Source organism: Ziziphus jujuba, chromosome 3, assembly GCF_031755915.1.
Source record: "Ziziphus jujuba cultivar Dongzao chromosome 3, ASM3175591v1".
Lineage (NCBI taxonomy): Eukaryota > Viridiplantae > Streptophyta > Magnoliopsida > Rosales > Rhamnaceae > Ziziphus > Ziziphus jujuba.
The window spans coordinates 32,003,662-32,022,472 of record NC_083381.1 but is presented as its reverse complement, the minus strand read 5'-3'; the positions used below and the strand labels follow the sequence as shown (position 1 = coordinate 32,022,472).

The window sequence follows — 18,811 nt, the reverse complement described above, 5'->3', positions numbered from 1 at the left end:
TTGCTTCCAGTAGTTACTTCTAAGAATGTATTTGGTATGCTGTGTTTGTTCACATCATCGTGAGAAAATAGATGTCTTCTCTTGAAACTATACAAAACAACCTGTCGTGAAATCCGAGTCTTATTAATAGAAGTTTTCTAAAATCATAAAAGTTTACATGCCCGTTAAGAGAGAATTTAGAATACTGCCTAACACATCATCAAAGAGTTCACATAAAATTCCACAGAAAAAAAATGTCTCGAGCAATGGATCCCAAAATTTTAAAAAGATGACACTTCTGATCGGAAAAAGAAAAGGCCAGAAGGGCCATCATTTGGCAGCAAGGCCAACTTCACAGGACTTGCAGCACCTTCTTCGACAGATAAGGTGCCGGTATTGAAGTTGAAGTCAGACTTGACATAGCCAGGGCAGACACAGTTGATTCGGAAGCTAGGAAACTTCTTGGCTAGAGTCCTCGTATAAGCATTCACGGCTGCTTTCGATACTATGTAGGCGGAGGCAGAAGTTGGCCAATTTTTACATTCTAGTGAACCTTCCTTGAAATCTTTTAGGAACTCTCTCAAAACCTCATCTATTCTCTCCTCTGTGAGGCTTTCAACATCACTAAAAATTCCTTTTGCCCAATCATTTTCTAAAAGCTAAAACAACATGAGAAAAAAAAAAAAAAAAACCTAATTAGCAAAACTATTCATTCCGAACATAACTTCAATTATATCAATGGTTTGTGTGTTGACATAAAAGAAAAAAAGAGATAACTATTACTTCACCCCCTTAACGGCACGCCTTTTTCATTTTGTCCCCAAAACTAGAAAACACTCTCTCCCCTGAACTATTATTTCCTTTTCATAAAAATCCAATCTAGCATTTTGACATATAAACTTGATAAAATATAAATATAATTCAACAAATTTTAAAACTTTATTATCATTTTTATCCACTGTGTAATTCAAATCTTGCAAAATTCATAAGACAAAATAGCATAACTGGACTGATGTGTCTAAGAAACAATTATTCATGGGGACAGTGTGTCAGTTTCAGTAGTTAAGGGAATTCAGGGGAATAAATATTTACCTTAAAAAATTTTTTATAGTTCTATAAAGACTAAAATTGGTCAACCATTAAAAGGACTGGGTATAAAATTTTGTTATGTTTGGTAACATAGATCATCTGCAACTTTACCAACTCAAGGTTCAAATTGAAACGAAATGAATAACTTAATTTAAGCGTACATAGATTACAGAGCAAATTAAGAAACCATTTTTGGCTAAGTTAGCTTCCATACCTGTAACTTCCCCATGGAAGAGGAAACATTAACAATTCTTGGGGAATCAGAAAGCTGGAGAAGAGGAATAAGTGCTTCAGTTATCCTTTTAGGACCATAGTAATTTATCTGCAAGCATTCTTCAGCTAGCTCATAAGTTTGAGTCGTTGCTGTTCTCCAATCACGTTCCTGCACAGTACAAAGAGAATTATATCTTATAGAAGTTATAAAGAACGCTACATGTACCAAGGAATTTAATATTCCTTTTTGATAAATCATCGTAACCTTTCAATTTTCTTCTCCAACAGTGAATGGATGTTTACATTAATAGCTTGAATGATTTATCAAAAATGTCTGTGAAATTCCCATGTCCATGGAACAAGCCTGTTAGTTAGAACCCAAAAACCTTCAAGCCTAGGATGGTATTTAATTCCAAAGAGACCATTCTTATTATATCTCATGATCGTTGTAAACCTCTAACCCAAAAACCTTCAATGCCTATCATGGTTTTCATATTCCAAGAAACCAGTCTCTTGGCAAAAACGCAACAAAAACAGAAGAAGTCAGCACATTTTCACTTTGCAGCATTGAAATTGCTACCTCTTGGTTAGAACTGTGTTAATAAGGATTCACAAACAAATTGCAATCAAACAACGAAAACTATACCGTCAATTAAATCAGTCAACAAACACTTACTCTATTATCTGCTTTCATCAATAATACAAATGCATCAACATCTACGCTCACTCCAAAAACCCCTGCATTGTTCACCTGTGCAGAATTCCCAACGCATCATTACTATTTTATCATATTAACAAAACATAATAGATTAGACAATTAACAAATGCAATGAAATCTGCAGCGCCACACTTCCATCTAACAATTCAGTAATATTCAAGAGTAGATGGTACAACAACAAATGTTTAGTGAATTAGTTATTAGCTAAAACCAAATCAAACATGGTTTCACAAACATGTTTGTCAAGTGATCTTATAGCAGAAATAAAGCATTATAAACAACTATTTCTCCAACCTGAGAAAACAATAGAGTGCAAAACTTTAGACATACAAAAGTAAAGTAAAATAAAATTCAGATATATATTACATCTTGCATATAATTGATGGGCTATATATACGCCTAAAGTTGAAACCTTCTTTCTTGGAAGCCAAAGAGAAGGCCTGCCTACAGTTTTCAAAACTCCAAAAATCCTATCATTTTTATCATATCAAATTCTGGGGTTATGATATTGCAGCTTGTGGGAGTAAATCAATATGGACGAGAACACAGGACAGAAATTATTAAACTTCACACCAGAACGTGGAACAACTGAACAACTGGCCTTTATACCATATAATAAATTTAAAGTTACCAAAAAGAAACAAAAAATAGACCCTTAAAATGGAAAACTTGATTTTGGGTTTGTTTGCATATTATCAAATCTGTGTTGTTATTGTGGAGTGTATCAAAACATTCCCCTAATTGCCTTATTTGACCCTGTGATTCAGCCCATTAGAGTTTGGGATCAGTTTCCTTAACCTCATAATAATGCATCTCAATTAAGGTACGATGGCATGACACGATATAACAACATTAATAGCCTTGGCATCCAAATTTTCTCTTCTAACTTGAGTCTTTGAGCAGGGCCACGTCAGCATCCAAAGGCTTTATAAGGATGTTTTCTATTTTCTAGATCTACAGGATTTTTTATGATGAAGGAGGATGCCAAATTCACCGTTCGATTTTTTGCATGTGAAAGAGTGAGAAGAAAAGATACATGAAACAAAAAAGTTCAATAGAAGAAAAACCCCTCAAGAATCATACCAAGATATCAAGTTTCCCAAATTGGGTCTTGATGAAATGTGCCAAAGAAGCAACACTAGCAGGGTCAGTCACATCAAGCCGATGAAAAAGCACTTGACCTGAAAGCTCATACTCCTTCAACTTCTCAACAGCTTCAAGACCTCTCTTTTCATCTCTAGCTGTTAAAACGACAGTGATTCCATTGGTGGCCAACTGCTTCACAGCTTCCAATCCCATCCCTTTATTTGCTCCTGTTACCACCGCAAACCTGACAGACCAGAATAATAACAAAATTAAAAACAAAACAAAACCAAAATGCAAGAAATCGAACAAAGGGAATGAAAAGATAGGTGTTATAAACATGGCTAAAGGGAGTTATGGAGATGTTAAAAGCAAAACTATATGGGCCAACGTAGTAAGAAGAAAGTACAAACCTCTGTGTAGCTTCCGACATTGTTGCCTTGGTTATAGTTTCGATTTTTTTAAATGAATTTGGCTTACAGTTTGAATTGTTTTAAGGATCAAGAATAACTATATTTATAGAGTTTGAGGTTTCTTTCCTTGGATTTTATATTCTTTTAAGCATAGTATAAAAAAATAAAAAAATAAAAAATTATATTATATTTAAATCTTATTATTGTTTTGTCTTATTTACTTATTTTCTGTGCTTCGGTGGCTCTCTATTAAAGTGCTTGCTCACCATAAAATGATTTGTACGCATCAAGACTTTAACATACAATTATTGTTTTTTTAGTTATTTACGGAGATTTTTTGTTTTTTTCTAAAGTACACAAAAGAAGACTAAGTTTTCTGGAGACAATAGAATGCCAACAAAACTGAATTTCTAGAATGTCAACAAAACTGAATTTTTTTCTAAGTTTTCTGGAGATAGTGGAATGTCAGCAAAATTGACTTTTCCATTTTGATTGCGTGTGTGCGTGCGTAATTTCATAAATGATAATGAAAAATATTACTTTTTGTATGTGTGTATTCCTATTTTCAAAAAGAATATATTACACTGCAGATTTTTGAAATTTTTTTTATTATAATAGAATATTTTTGTGTTTATATTTTTATAATTTAATAAAAATATCTAATTATAATTAAAAAAAACTTAAAAAATAAGCAATGTAATATATCCAATTTAACAAATAATAATGAAAAATAATGAAAAGTGCACTTGGGCAAGATTTTTATTATACACCGTACCATGATTCATACCAAAGAAAAAGACTACTCTGTTCTTTGATTAAAATATAATAATAAAAAATAATATTTTAAAGTTTTATTGAATACTGCCTGTTTAGTTATTTACGGAGAATTTTTTTCTTCATCACAATTTTAAATTATAAATTTGAGCTTTTTGGTATGACTGAATACAGATAAATGAATAAATAAAATTTCAATCTAATAGGATTATTTGTCCTTCTAATATCCTAATATTTCTTTTTTTCTTCTAATATTCTAATAACATGACAATTCCCTTTTTTTTCTTTCTTTTTTTCTTTTTTTTTTGTGAATAAATAACATGACCATTTATTTCAATAGCATATATATTAGTCCTTACATTATTAATGGCTTCCAACAATTACCTGTAAAAATGCATTTGGTTGGTATGCTGTTTTGTTCAAATCTTGGTCAGAAAGTCGATGTCTCATCTTGAAACTTTAACAAACAACCTGTTCTGAAATCGAACTCTCTTCATAAAAGTTCTAAAATATATATACATATATGGTTTACATGCTCATTTTAAATAGACTTCAGAATACAGCCTAAACCAACAGCATCAAAGAATTCACACAAAGTTCCACAGAAAAAAATTGTTACAAAGAACGGATTTCAAAATTTCAAAATGATGAAACTTCCGACCAGATAAAGAAGAGGCCAGAAGGACCATCATTTGGTAGCAAGGCTAACTTTACAGCACTTGCATCACCCTCTTCGACGGGCAAGATTCCGGAATTGAAGTTTAAATTGGTCTTGACATTGCCAGGGCAGACACAGTTGATTCAGAAGCTGGGATACTTGTGGCTAGAACTCTTGTATAGGCATTCATAGCTGCTTTAGAAAGTGTATAGGCAGACACAAAAGTAGGCCAGTTTTTCTTTCTAGTGAACGTTCCTTGAAATCTTTTAGAAACTCTCCCAACAACCAGCATAAGAGGAATAAAAACGAATAAGCTCCAACTACTTATTCCAAATATAGCTCTGATTTTATGTAGGGTTAATAATTTTCTATAAGGCTGACCCGACAAAACAATTAGGGTAAATAAACACTTTACTCCCGAGCATTGTTACACATTTTGCTACCAAACCTATAAAAACTCTCTCACCTTAATTGTGATGAAATTAAACATACAAACACAGTTAGATTAATGTGACCAAAAAAAAAAAACAATGGTTCATGGCACGATGTGACAGTTTCCTAGGTAGAAAGGCAAAGAGCAAAATGTGTGATAAGTTCAGGGGATTAAAGTACTGTTTAACTTAAAAATTATTAGTAGTTTGATAAGACTCAAATTGGTCAACCATTGAGAGGACTGGAAATAATTTTTATTGTGTTTTGTAACTTAGATCATCTACTTTCTCCCCAACTGAAGGTTCAAGGTTGAAACACAATCCAAATCAGTAACTTGATTCAACCATAAACAGGTTTTATGGCATACTGATAATTACCTCAAAAGGAAGGCTAAGCAACTTTCATACCTGTAACTTCTCGAAGGAAGACAAGACATTAACAATTCTTGGAGAATAAGAAAACCGGAGCAGAGGAATAAGTGCTTCAGCTGGCCTTTTTAGCACCATAATAGTTTATTTCCAAGCATTCCTCCGCTACCTCATATGTTTTGAGCGATGGTTTTCCTCCAATGAGCTTCCTGAACAGTAAGAAGAGAATTATATCTTATTAAAGCTGTAAAGAACACTCCATGTACAAAGGAATTTGACATACCTTTTTGATAAACCATCATAGCCTTTCAATTTTCTTATCCAACCATGAATAGATGCTTGTCCTTAATTAATAGCTTGAATGATTTATCAAAAATGTTAGTGAAATTCCCTTGTCCAGGGAAGAGGCCTGTTAGTTAGAACCCCAAAACCTGCAACGCCTAGCATGGTATTAGATTCCCAAGAGACCATCCTCTTGGACCAAAAGAAAAAAAAGAAAAAAAACAGAACTGAACAGAACAATTCAGCACATTGGCGCTTAATTTGCAGCCTTTGAGTTGCCTGCGCTTGACATGAATCATATGTATTATGATTACCAATTAAACCAAGAGCAAACAAGAAAAAGATACGATGTTTAACGCTTACATCATTCTTCGAAAACCTGCTCCAGCATCTGCTTTCAAAGATGATGAAACATCTACTTTCACGCCACTAACCCCTGCATTGTTCACCAGCTCAGAATTCCCACAATATTTCATCATATAAACAATCACATAAACTGTAACAGTAGTCGGTTAAAGATTTTTTTTCTCCCTATTATATAACCATAAAGTTCACCTCCAGTAAACATATGGCTACAAATGACAGATAAAATTTTTATTGTGCAACATAAAGTTTGCAAATGCTAAAATTACATAGAGATACAGCATGCTGGCCAAAACGCAACAACATCAGAGAAAAAATTTATCAGAAAATCCCTCCCACAAAACAAAAAATTCTATGGGACAACATATTCCAAAGATCAAAATGGTACCACGTCTGGCTGAATAAAGTACAGGCCAGAAGGGCCATTATTTTGGCAGCAAGGCTAACTTCACAGGACTTGCAGCGCCTTCTTTGACAGACAAGATGCCAGAATTGGAATTGATGTCGGTCTTGACATAGCCAGGGCAGACACAGTTAATTCGGAGGCTGGGATACTTCCTTGCTAGACACCTTGTATAAGCATTGGTGGCTGCTTTTGATACCATATAGGCAGATAAAGAAGTTGGCAAGTTTTTGCTTTCTAGTGACCCTTCCTTCAAATCTTTTTGGAACTCTGCCAGAACCTCATCTATTCTCTCCTCTGTTAGGCTTTCAACATCACTAAAAACTCCTTTTGCCCAATCATCTTTTAAGTGCTAAAACAACATGAGAGAAAAACTAATCAGCAAAAACTACTCATTCCAAACATAACTTTCACTTTTATCAATGGTTTGTGTTTTGCCATTAAATTGGCATTAAAATTTAGATAACTAATAATTCACCCCCTTAACTGTTGCACAGTTTTCCTTTTGTCTCCAAAACTAGAAAACGCTCTCTCCCCTGAACTATTATTCTTTTTCATAAGAATCCAATCATGCATTTTTACATACAATCTTGATGAAATTAATGATATAAACGTAATATTTAGAACCTTATGTATTCAACTCATTTTCATTTTTATCCATTGTCTAACAAATTTTGCAAAATTCATACCACAATATTGCATAGCTGGACTGATATGACAAAGAAAAAATGGTTTGTTGGGGCAGTGCGTTAGTTTCAGTAGTTTATGAAATTCAGGAGAGCAAATTGTTACTTACCTTAAAAACTTCTTTAAAGGTTCTATAAATACTCAAATTGGTCAACCATTGAGAGGACTGGGTATAAAATTTTGTTATGCTTTTTAACATAGATCATCTGCATTTTTACCAACTCAAGGTTCAAATTGAAACCAAATAAAGAACTTGTTGTTGGAATATAACCTGCTGTGCTGATATGGAGGCTAAGGCAAATATGGACAAAAGGAGGCTTACAGGTGTACTTCACAGTGGCTCACATGCACGTGTTATAGAACAAACTAGAAGGATGAGAGCGTGAAAGTGTGAGAAAGAGAAAAATACAGATTTATGTTTTTTCATAACAAATTGCAATTATTACATTTATGATGTAAGCAAAACATTTTGTTTTATATATATATATATTGCAAAGAATGAAATATACAAGGAGCCTTCGTTCTTACTCTCCTCTAACTTTCTTTTCTCTCAAGTTATCATCATTTTTCATTACAAAATATACAATTCAGCAAGCTCCATCAACATGGTATCAGAGCAGGGTTAAATCTGAGTTGGGAGTAAACACTGTGTTTGTTTTTAATTTAAAAAAAAAAAAAAAAAAAAAAAAAAAAAAAAAAGACAGACAAACAGAAACAGAGCTCATCTGAGCTCGATTGAAGAGTATAGGCTAGAACTTCAGATCTAAAGCATCAATGGCTGGACCTGAAGTAAGGGCCCCAATATTTTCAGGGGAGAACTATGAATTCTGGAGAATCAAGATGATCATCATTTTCAAATCCTTTGGGCTTTGGAAATTTGTGGAGAAAGGCATTCCAATTGCTGCTGGGAAGCTGAAGGGGAAAAGTGAAACTGAAGGAGGCTCAACAAGTGAAGATGATGAACAGCTGATGGAGTTGTATATGAAGGATGCAAAAGCTTTGGGGATTATTCAAGGTGCTGTTACTAACCAAATTTTCCCAAGGATAGCACATGCAGAGACTTCAAAAGAAGCTTGGGAGCTTTTGTACAAAGAATTCCATGGTGGAGATCAGGTAAGATCTGTGAAATTTCAAAGTTTAAGGAGAGAATTCAAATACACCAAGATGAAGGATGATGAAACACTGTCTAATTACCTTACAAGACTAAATGATCTAATAAACCAGATGAAAACGTTTGGAGAAACACTGTCAAATGAAAGAATGGTTCAAAAAGTATTAATCAGCTTAACAAAAGCATATGAACCTATCTGTTTGGTGATAGAAAATACTAAGGATTTGACATCGGTGGACTTTCAAGAAGTCATTGCAATTTTGAAGAGTCAAGAGCAGAGACTTGACCTGCAAGTTACTGAGTCCACAGAGAAAGCATTCTCTACATTATCTGTGGGTTCCAAAATACAAAACAAGGGAGTAACACAAGCAAATGTAGCTAAGTTTCAAAGGTTATGGTCTTCAAAAGAGAAGAAATGGGAACCTAAACAGAAATTTCAGCAAAGGGTTCATGGAGCTCAAATGACAAACACACATGCTGTAAACACTGTTCACGGGGGAAATAGATGGCAGGTTGGAGGCAGTCAGGACAATTCAAAACCACAATGTAAAATCTGTGGTAAATACCATTTTAGGGAATGTAGGTTTAAAGGCAAGCCAAAATGCTATAATTGTGACAGGTTCAAACATTGGGCAAGGGAATGTACAATTGGAAGAAATGTGCAGAAAGCCAACTGTACAAATCAGCTGGAATTGACAGGAATATGTTTTATGCAGCTAGTGAGACTGGTGGCTCAAGCAAAAGGAGTGAATGGTACATAGACAGTGGCTGCAGCAACCATATGACAGGAAATATCAATTTATTGATTGATGTGAAGAGAAATTTGTTTGGAAGGGTTCAAATGCCTAATGGAACACTAGAGAACATAGCTGGGAAAGGTACACTTGTGATTGACACTGACAAGGGAAAAAGACATATCAAAGAGGTACTATACTTACCTGTTTTGAAGGAAAACCTGTTGAGTGTTGGTCAAATGGATGAGCATGGCTATTATTTGATATTTGGTGGTGGAATGTGTCATGTGTATGATGGCCCTGCATTGGATAATCTGGTTGTGAAAGTCAAAACAAAGACAAATCGTTGCTATCCACTAACTATGACATCGAGTGAGCAGGTTGCATTAAGAGTTCAAGCTCAACTCAGTGTGGAAATCTGGCACAAAAGAATGGGACATCTTCATTTGAATGCCTTACTTGAACTAAAGAGGAAGGATATGGTTTTGGGATTACCAAAGCTTGGAGAAATAATGAAGGTTTGTGGAGGTTGCCAATTTGGAAAGCAGCATAGAAAAGTTTTCCAAAAGAATGGTGCATGGAGAGCAAATCAACCACTACAACTGGTTCATACTGATTTGTGTGGACCCATGCAGACAGAGACACTAGCTGGAAAGAGGTATTTTATGTTATTTGTAGATGATGTACACGCATGGTTTGGGTGTACTTTCTAAGGAACAAATCTGAAGCCTTTATCTGTTTTAATAAATTCAAAGCCATGGTTGAGCTGCAAAGTAGTTTTAAAATTAAGTGTTTAAGAAGTGATAGAGGAGGAGAATTTCTATCTGCAGAGTTTATAAAATTCTGTGAATCTGAGCGAATTCAAAGGCAAATGACCATGGCCTACACCCCTCAACAGAATGGGGTGGCTGAAAGAAAAAATCAAGTGGTTGTTGAAATGGCCAAGGCCATGCTACATGAGAAACAAATGCCATATTATCTGTGGAGAGAGGCTGTTCATACAGCTGTGTATCTGTTAAACAGGTGCCCCACTAAAGCTTTGAATGGAGTGACACCTTTTGAAGCTTACAGTGGAAGAAAACCTGGTGTAGGACATTTGAAATTTTTTTGAACCATTTGTTATGTTCATGTGCCAGCTGAGACAAGGCAAAAGTTGGATTCCAAAAGTGTAAAAGGAATCTTTGTTGGCTATGGAACCTGTGAGAAGGGGTATAGGATATTTGATCCTATAGCTAAAAGATTGATTTTATCAAGGGATGTTGTCTTTGATGAAGCAAATTCATGGGATTGGAAGGAAGATAAGAGAAATGATGGAGGAAGGTTAATTTCAGTAACCAAGGATGATGGTAAAGCCTCAGAAGAAGTGCACTCAGCATTCGAAGATGCTTACTATACACCAGGAAAATCAGCACAAGGTGTGCATAATTCAAGAGAAATTACAAGCAGCAGCAGGAACATTTCGAGTACACCTAGGAGCATTGGCATGAACTCTATACACACTGAAACCAGTGAAATGCATGCTGAATTTGATCATACACTAGTCAAATGAAGGAGTTTGACTGATATTCTAGCAAAATGCAACAATTGCATCATTGAACCTGGAGACTACAATGAGGCAGCACAAGATCAGTCCTAGATCAATGCAATGACAGAAGAGTTGAAAATGATTGAGAAAAATAAAACTTGGGAGTTGGTGAGTAGACCAGCAGATAAGCCTGTCATTGGTGTCAAATGGGTATACAAGACCAAACTGAATCTCAATGGCTCAGTTTAGAAGAACAAGGCAAGGTTAGTGGCTAAAGGGTATGGATAGAAACCAGGAGTGGACTTTAATGAAACTTTTGCCCCTGTTGCAAGACTTGACACTATTAGGACCTTGATTGCTCTAGCAGCCCACAAAAGCTGGAAATTATACCAGCTTGATGTTAAATCAGCCTTTCTAATTGGTGTGCTGCAAGAGGAGGTCTATGTAGAACAACCAGTTGGTTTTGTTGTTGAAGGGCATGAGGATAAAGTGTATAAACTCCACAAGGCCTTATATGGATTGAAACAGGCCCCTCGAGCCTGGTATAGTGAGATTGATGCATATTTCAGTGAGGGTGGCTTTCAGAAGAGTCAAAATGAGGCCACTCTCTATACAAAAACCAGGGGAGAAGGAATACTCATTGCAGCCATATATGTTGACGACATAGTGTAAACAGGAAATGATAATGAAATGTTGCATTGGTTTAAGGAAGATATGATGAAAAGGTGTGAAATGACAGACTTGGGACTGCTACATCATTTCCTTGGAATGGGAGCAATACAAACAAGGTCCAGTATTTTCGTGCACCAGAAGAAATATGCTTCTGCATTGCTGAACAAGTTTGGCTTAACTGATTGTAATCCAGTTCTCACACCATTAGCTGCAAATGAGAAACTCAGCAAGGAAGATGGAAGTGGAGCTGCAGATGAAGAGATGTATCGAAAGGTAGTGGGAAGCCTTCTATACCTGACAGCTACAAGACCAGATATCATGTTTGCTGCAAGTCTACTAGCAAGGTTCATGCATTGTCCCACAAAGAAGCATCTTGGTATAGCAAAAAGAGTATTAAGGTATGTCAAAGGTACCTTAGACTATGGAATAGAATATGTCAAGGGAAAACAAATTGTTTTGGTAGGATATTGTGACAGTGATTAGAGTGGTTCTGTGGATGATATGAAAAGCACATCTGGATATGCTTTTAGTTTTGGAAGTGGAGTGTTTTCATGGGCCTCGGTTAAACAAAATTGTGTAGCACTTTCTACAGCTGAGGCAAAATACATAAGTGCCTCAAAAGCAACTGCACAGGCAATTTGGCTTCGGTTTGTGTTGGAAGATTTTGGTGAAATGCAAGTGGAAGCTACACCTCTCCACTGTGATAATACCTCAGCCATTGCCATCACTAAGAATCCAGTCTTCCACCAGAAAACCAAGCACATTGACAGGCGATATAACTTCATCAAAGAGGCCTTGCAGGATGGAATTTAGATTTGACATATTGTGCTTCCAAAGAACAACTTGCAGACATATTTACCAAATCATTACCAAGGGATAGATTCAATTATTTGAGGGCAAAACTTGGAGTTGTTTCAGCACAGAGGTTACAGGGGAGTGTTGGAATATAACCTGCTGTGCTGACATGGAGGCTAAGGCAAATATGGACAAAAGGAGGCTTACAGGTGTACTTCACAGTGGCTCACATGCCACGTGTTATAGAACAAACTAGAAGGATGACAGTGTGAAAGTGTGAGAAAGAGAAAAATACAGATTTATGTTTTTTCATAACAAATTGCAATTATCACATTTATGATGTAAGCAAAACATTTTGTTTTATATATATATTGCAAAGAATGAAATATACAAGGAGCCTTCGTTCTTACTCTCCTCTAACTTTCTTTTCTCTCAAGTTATCATCATTTTTCATTACAAAATATACAATTCAGCAAGCTCCATCAACACTTGTTTCAAGCATACATTGATTATAGAGCAAAGTAAGATTCCACTTTTCTAAAGAAAGACCAAGTTAGCTTCCATACCTGCAACTTCCCCATGGTAGAGGAAACATTAACAATTCTTGGGGATTCAAAAAGCTAGAGAAGAGGAATAAGAGCTTCAGCTGTCCTTATAGCACCATAATAGTTTATCTGCAAGCTTGCTTCAGCTAACTCATAAGTTTGAGTCATTGTTTTTCTCCACTCACTTTCTGCACAGCATGAAGAGAATTATAACTTATTATAGTTATAAAGAACGTGGAAGGAATTTAACATACCTTTTTGACAAACCATCATAGCCTTTCAATTTTCTTATCCAACTGTGAATGGATGCTTATCCTTAATTAACAGTTTAAATGATTTACCAAAAATGTCTATGAAATTCCCTTATCCACGGAACAGGCCTGTTAGTTAGAACCCCAAAGGCCAAAACCTTCAATGCATAGCATGGTATTAACTTCCCAAGAGACCATTCTCATTATATCTCATTATAGCAATGCCTAGCATGGTTTTCATGTTCCAAGATTGAAATTGCTAGCTCTTGGTTGGACCTATGTTAATTAAGATTCACAAATAAATTGCAATCAAACAACGAAAACTATACCGTCAAATGCATCAACATCTACCATCACTCCATTTACCCCAGCATTGTTCACCTGTGCAGAACTCCTGACATTTAATTACTATTTTATCGTATAAACAAAACACAGCAACTCAGAGATAAGACAACTGACAAATGCAATGAAATCTGCAAAGCCACGCTTCCATTAAACAATTCAGTAAGGTTCAAGATTAGATGGTACAACAACAACTATTTAGTGAACCAGTAATTAGCTAAAACCAAACGAAATGCAGTTTAACAAACATGTTTGTCAAGTGAGCTTGCACCAAAAATAAAGCATTATAAACAACTGTTTCTTCAACCTGCATAACAATACCGTGCAGAACTTTACACCAACCAAAAAAAAAAAAAAAAAAAAAAGATATAATATAATATCTAGCATAAAGTTGATGGGCTATATATATGCTTTTATAGTTCAAACCCTCTTGAAAGCCTGGCTACAGTTTCAAAACTCCAAAGGTTCTATCATTTTTATCATATCAAATTCTTAGGTTCCAATGATAAGGGAGAGAACCCGAAACACAAATAATTGAATTTCACACCAGAATGTTGCACAACTAAACAAGTGGCCTTTATAGCCAAATATTAAACTCAAAATTACCAAAAGAAACAAAAAAGAGACCCTTGAAGGGAAAAAATGGATTTTGGGTTTGTTTGTATATTACAGACCATTAAATCTGTGTTGTTATTATTATTTTCATGAGATATTGTGTGGATGCGAGAGACTGAGAAACCCAATAAAAAGAAAAATTCTAGGGAAGAAAAACCCCTAAAAAACTATACCAAGATATCAAGTTTCCTAAACTAGGCCTTGATGAAATGTGCCAAAGAAGAAATGGCAGCAGGTCAGCCACATCAAGCTGATGAAAAAGAACTTGACCAGGAAGCTCAAACTCCAACTTCTCAACAGCTCCAAGACCTCACTTTTCATCTCTAGCTGTTAACACCACAGTGATTCCAGTTGAGGCCAACTGCTTCACAGCTTCCAATCCAATCCCCTTACTTGCTCCTGTTACAACTGCAAACCTGACAAAAACAGAAAAACAGGGGAAATGAAAAGACGAATGTCGTAGACATGGCTAAAAGAAGTGGATGAGATGTCAAAGCAAACTATATGGACCTTTGGAGTGACAAGAAAGTACAAACCTCTGTGTAGCTTCTGACATTATTGATTGGGTTACCGTTTGGATCGTTTAAGTAACAAGAATAAGAATATATAAACAGTTTGAGGTTTCTGTTCCTTGGATTAACCGAAAGAAGACTATTCGTAGCTGATTTAATATGCAGGCCATTGTAAAAGAATTTATATTATATTTAAATCTTATTATTGTTATGTCTTATTTATTTATTTTCTGTATGATTTGTACTTTTCAAGATTTTGACACTCAATTATATATTGTTTTCCTTCTAGTAAACATATATCAACTTGAAATTTCCTAACCTCAAAAAGGACAATGAAAACTAAACAAAAGAAAATTCTTGAAAGTGACAAGTTTGCTTTAGACAGTAGAATTGTCAAGAAAACTGAATGTCCCATTTTGTGTGTGTGTGCGCACGCGCTTTTTTTTTTTTTCTTTTTTTTTTTTCCTTTAATTATATACCATGATTCATACCAAAGAAAGAGCCTATTATGTTTTTTGAAAATATAAAAGATTTTTATATTTTAGCATTGTTGTGGTATTTATTTTGGAATTTTATTGGATACTACCGTTTTAGTTATTTATGGAGAACTTTGATCTTCCTCACAATTTTAAATTACAATTTGAGATTTTTAATATAACTCAATGCATATAAGTAAATAAATAAAATTTCAATCCTATAGGAATATTTGTCCTTCTAACATCCTAATTTTTTTTTCTTCTAATATCGTAATAAAAAGACCTTGGCGGGGGTAAATAAATGACATGACCATTTATTTCAACAGCATACATATTAGTCCATACATTTTTTTTTTTGGCTTCCAATAATTACTTGTAAAAATGCATTTGGTATGCTGTTTTGTTCAAATCTAGGTCAGAACCCTTTAAGAAACAACCTGTTCTTAAATATGAGTCTCCTCATAAAAGTTTTAAAAAAATAAAAAATAAAAGTTTACATGCTCATTTACTTCAGAAAACTGCCTAAAACGACATCGTCAGAGAATTCACAGAAAGTTCTACATAGAAAAAATGTTTTGAATAATGGATTCCAAAATTTCAAAATGATGACACTTCCAACCGGATAAAGAACAGGCCAGAAGGGCCATCATTTGACAACAAGGCTAACTTTACAGGACTTGCAGCACCTTCTTCGACAGGCAAGATTCCGGAATTGAAGTTTAAGTCGGTCTTAACATAGCCAGGGCAGACACAGTTCATTCGGAAGCTGGGATACTTGTTGGCTAGAACCCTTGTATAGGCATTCATGGCTGCTTTTGAGAGTGTATAGGCAGACATAAAAGGAGGCCAATTTTTGCTTTCTAGTGAACCTTCCTTGAAATCTTTTAGAAACTCTCTCAAAACCTCATCTATTCTCTCCTCTGTAAGGTTTTCAGCATCACCAAAAACTCCTTTCAACCGATCATTTTTTATGTGCTGATCAAACAATGGACATGAGAGGAAAAGAAAATGAATAAACTCCAACGACTTATTCCAAACATAGCTCCGATTTTATAAAGGGTTAATATTTTTCCATAAGGCTGACAAAACAATTAGGGTAAATAAAGACTGTAACCCCATGCATTGTTACACATTTTGCTCCCAAACTCTCACCTCAATTTTGATGAGATTTAATATACAAATATAGTTGGATTAATGTGAAAAAAATACAATGGATCATGGGACAATGTGACAGTTTCTATAGGTTGGAAGGCAAAGCGTAAAATGTATGAAAGTTCAGGGGATTAAAGTGTTGTTTAACTTAAAATTATCAGTAGTTTGATAAGACTCAAATTGGTCAACCATTGAGAGGATTGAAAATAAAATTTATGGAGTTCTATCACTCGGATAATCTGCTTGCTTCCCAACTCAAGGTTCAAGGTTCAAATCCAATCCAAATCAGTAACTTGATTCAAGCATAAACAGGTTTACAGCATCCTGATAATTTATTTCTAAAGGAAGGCTAAGTAACTTTCATACCTGTAACTGCCCAAAGGAAGAGGAGACATTAACAATTCTTGGAGAATCAGAAAACTGGAGCAGAGGAATAAGTGCTTCAGCTGTCCTTTTAGCACCATAATAATTTATTTGCAAGCATTCTTCCGCTACCTCATAAGTTTGAGCCATAGTTTTACGCCAGTGACCTCCCTGAACAGTAAGAAGAGAATTATATCTTATTATAGCTGTAAAGAACATTCCATGTACAAAGGAGTTTGACATACTTTTTTGATAAACCATCACAGCCTCTCAATTTTCTTATCCAACCACAAAAAGATGCTTATCCTTAATTACTAGCTTGAATGATTTATCAAAACTGTTGGTGAAATTCCCTTGTCCAGGGAACAGGCCTGTTAGTTAGAACCCCAAACCGGCAATGCCTAGCATGGTATTAAATCCCCAAGAGACCATTCTCTTGCGCGCCCACCCCCCCAAAAAAGAAGAAAAAAGAAAAAAGAAAACACACACAACTGAACAGAACAATTCAGCACATTGGTGCTTAATTTGCAGCCTTCAAGTTGCTTGCTCTTGACATGAATCATATAAATTATGATTACCAGTGCAACCAAAAACAAGCAAGAAACATATGATCTTCATTACAAGTTTAACATATAATCACTTGTCAAAAACTTACTCCTGCAGCTTTCGATGACAATGAAACATCTACTTTGACTCCAGCAACCCCTGCATTGTTCACCTGTTCAGAATTCCAACAACATTTCATCATATTAGCAAACATAGAAATTCAAACATTATAACCATAAAGTTCACTTCAAGTAAACATATGGCTATAAGAGACAGACAAAACCACAGTTGTGAAACAAAATATATTTGCATTTCTAACACTATTGCTAGACAGAAACTAATAACAAGTTCAATGGAATCCTCTTGCTTGGAACTTTAATATTGCAGAACTTTACACAGACAACAAAAAAATAAGCAAATAAATAAATTATTGTGGAATGAATAGCATGTCAAAGAGCAAGCCAAAAGTCTTATCATTGTTAAATCAGACTCTTGGGGTTCTGAAGTTGCAGTTAGTGGGATTATATGAGATAGGATAGAGAACCCCAGATAGAAATGATAGCCCTAAGATTAAACTTTCAAACCAAAAAGTTAAACAATTGAACAAATCGCCTTTTACATACCCAATAATAGACTCTAATAATTTTAAATTACCAAAAGAAACAAAAGAGAACTTAATAAGGCAAAAACTGGATTTTGGGTTTGTTTACATATTAGAAACCAATCAAATTTGCAATTTTTTTTTTTTTTTAATTTTTCATAGATATTGTCCGTACTGAGGGTGTGAGAAGAAAAGATAAAATCCAAAAACAGAGAAGTTCAATGGATGTGAGAAGATAAAATAACAACCCTAAAAAATCATTACCAATATATCAAGTTTCCCAAACTGGGTTTTGATGAAATCTGCCAAAGAAGCAACGCTGGCAGCGTCAGCAACATCAAGCTGATGAAAAAGAACTTGACCAGAAAGCTCAAACTCTTTCAACTTGTCAACAGCTTCAAGACCCCTCTTTTCATTTCTAGCCGTAAAAACCACAGTGATTCCATTGGAGGCCAACTGCTTCACAGCTTCCAATCCAATCCCCTTGTTTGCCCCTGTTATTACTGCACACCTGACAGACCAACCAAAATAATAACAAATTAAAAAATTAAAAAAATAAAATTAAAATAAACTAAAAAAAGAGTAGGAAAATCAAACAGGGGAAATGAAAGATGGGTGTTAGTAGACACGTCCTAAGAGAGTGATTGAGATGTTAAAAGCAAACTAAAATGGACCATTGGAGTAACAAAGAAGTACAACCTTTGTGCAGCTTCAGCCATTGATGATTGGGCTGTTTGTGTTTTGAGGTTTTCTTTTCCTCGGCTAAACTAAAAGAAGATCTATGTCCAAACGCATTAACAGGAATTATAATATACCAATAAATTTCCCTTTTTTTTTTTTTTGGGTCAAAAATATTTTTTTAATTTGAATATAGTAATTGAAAAGTAAACAAAAGAAACCGGCAATATAAAGTTACCGATGATGTTAAATAACTCTGTATTACACCCTTTTTTCTTTTTCTTGTTTTTTCTCGCTTGATTATGTCAGCCAGGAAGTTACTAGATTCATCCAATTTATTTGTTAAATTTTAGATAACAATTTACCTCACTGTTTTAATAAATATTTTTCACATATATTTTATATTACGTTAATTTATCAACTATTATTCA

At 34.8% G+C, this 18,811-nt stretch overlaps 1 pseudogene; it reads right to left on the bottom strand.

The window, feature by feature from the left end:
- Positions 1 to 102: 102 nt before the first annotated feature.
- Positions 103 to 18,553, bottom strand: LOC107434737 (uncharacterized; annotated as a pseudogene).
- Between the last annotated feature and the right edge of the window lie 258 nt (positions 18,554 to 18,811).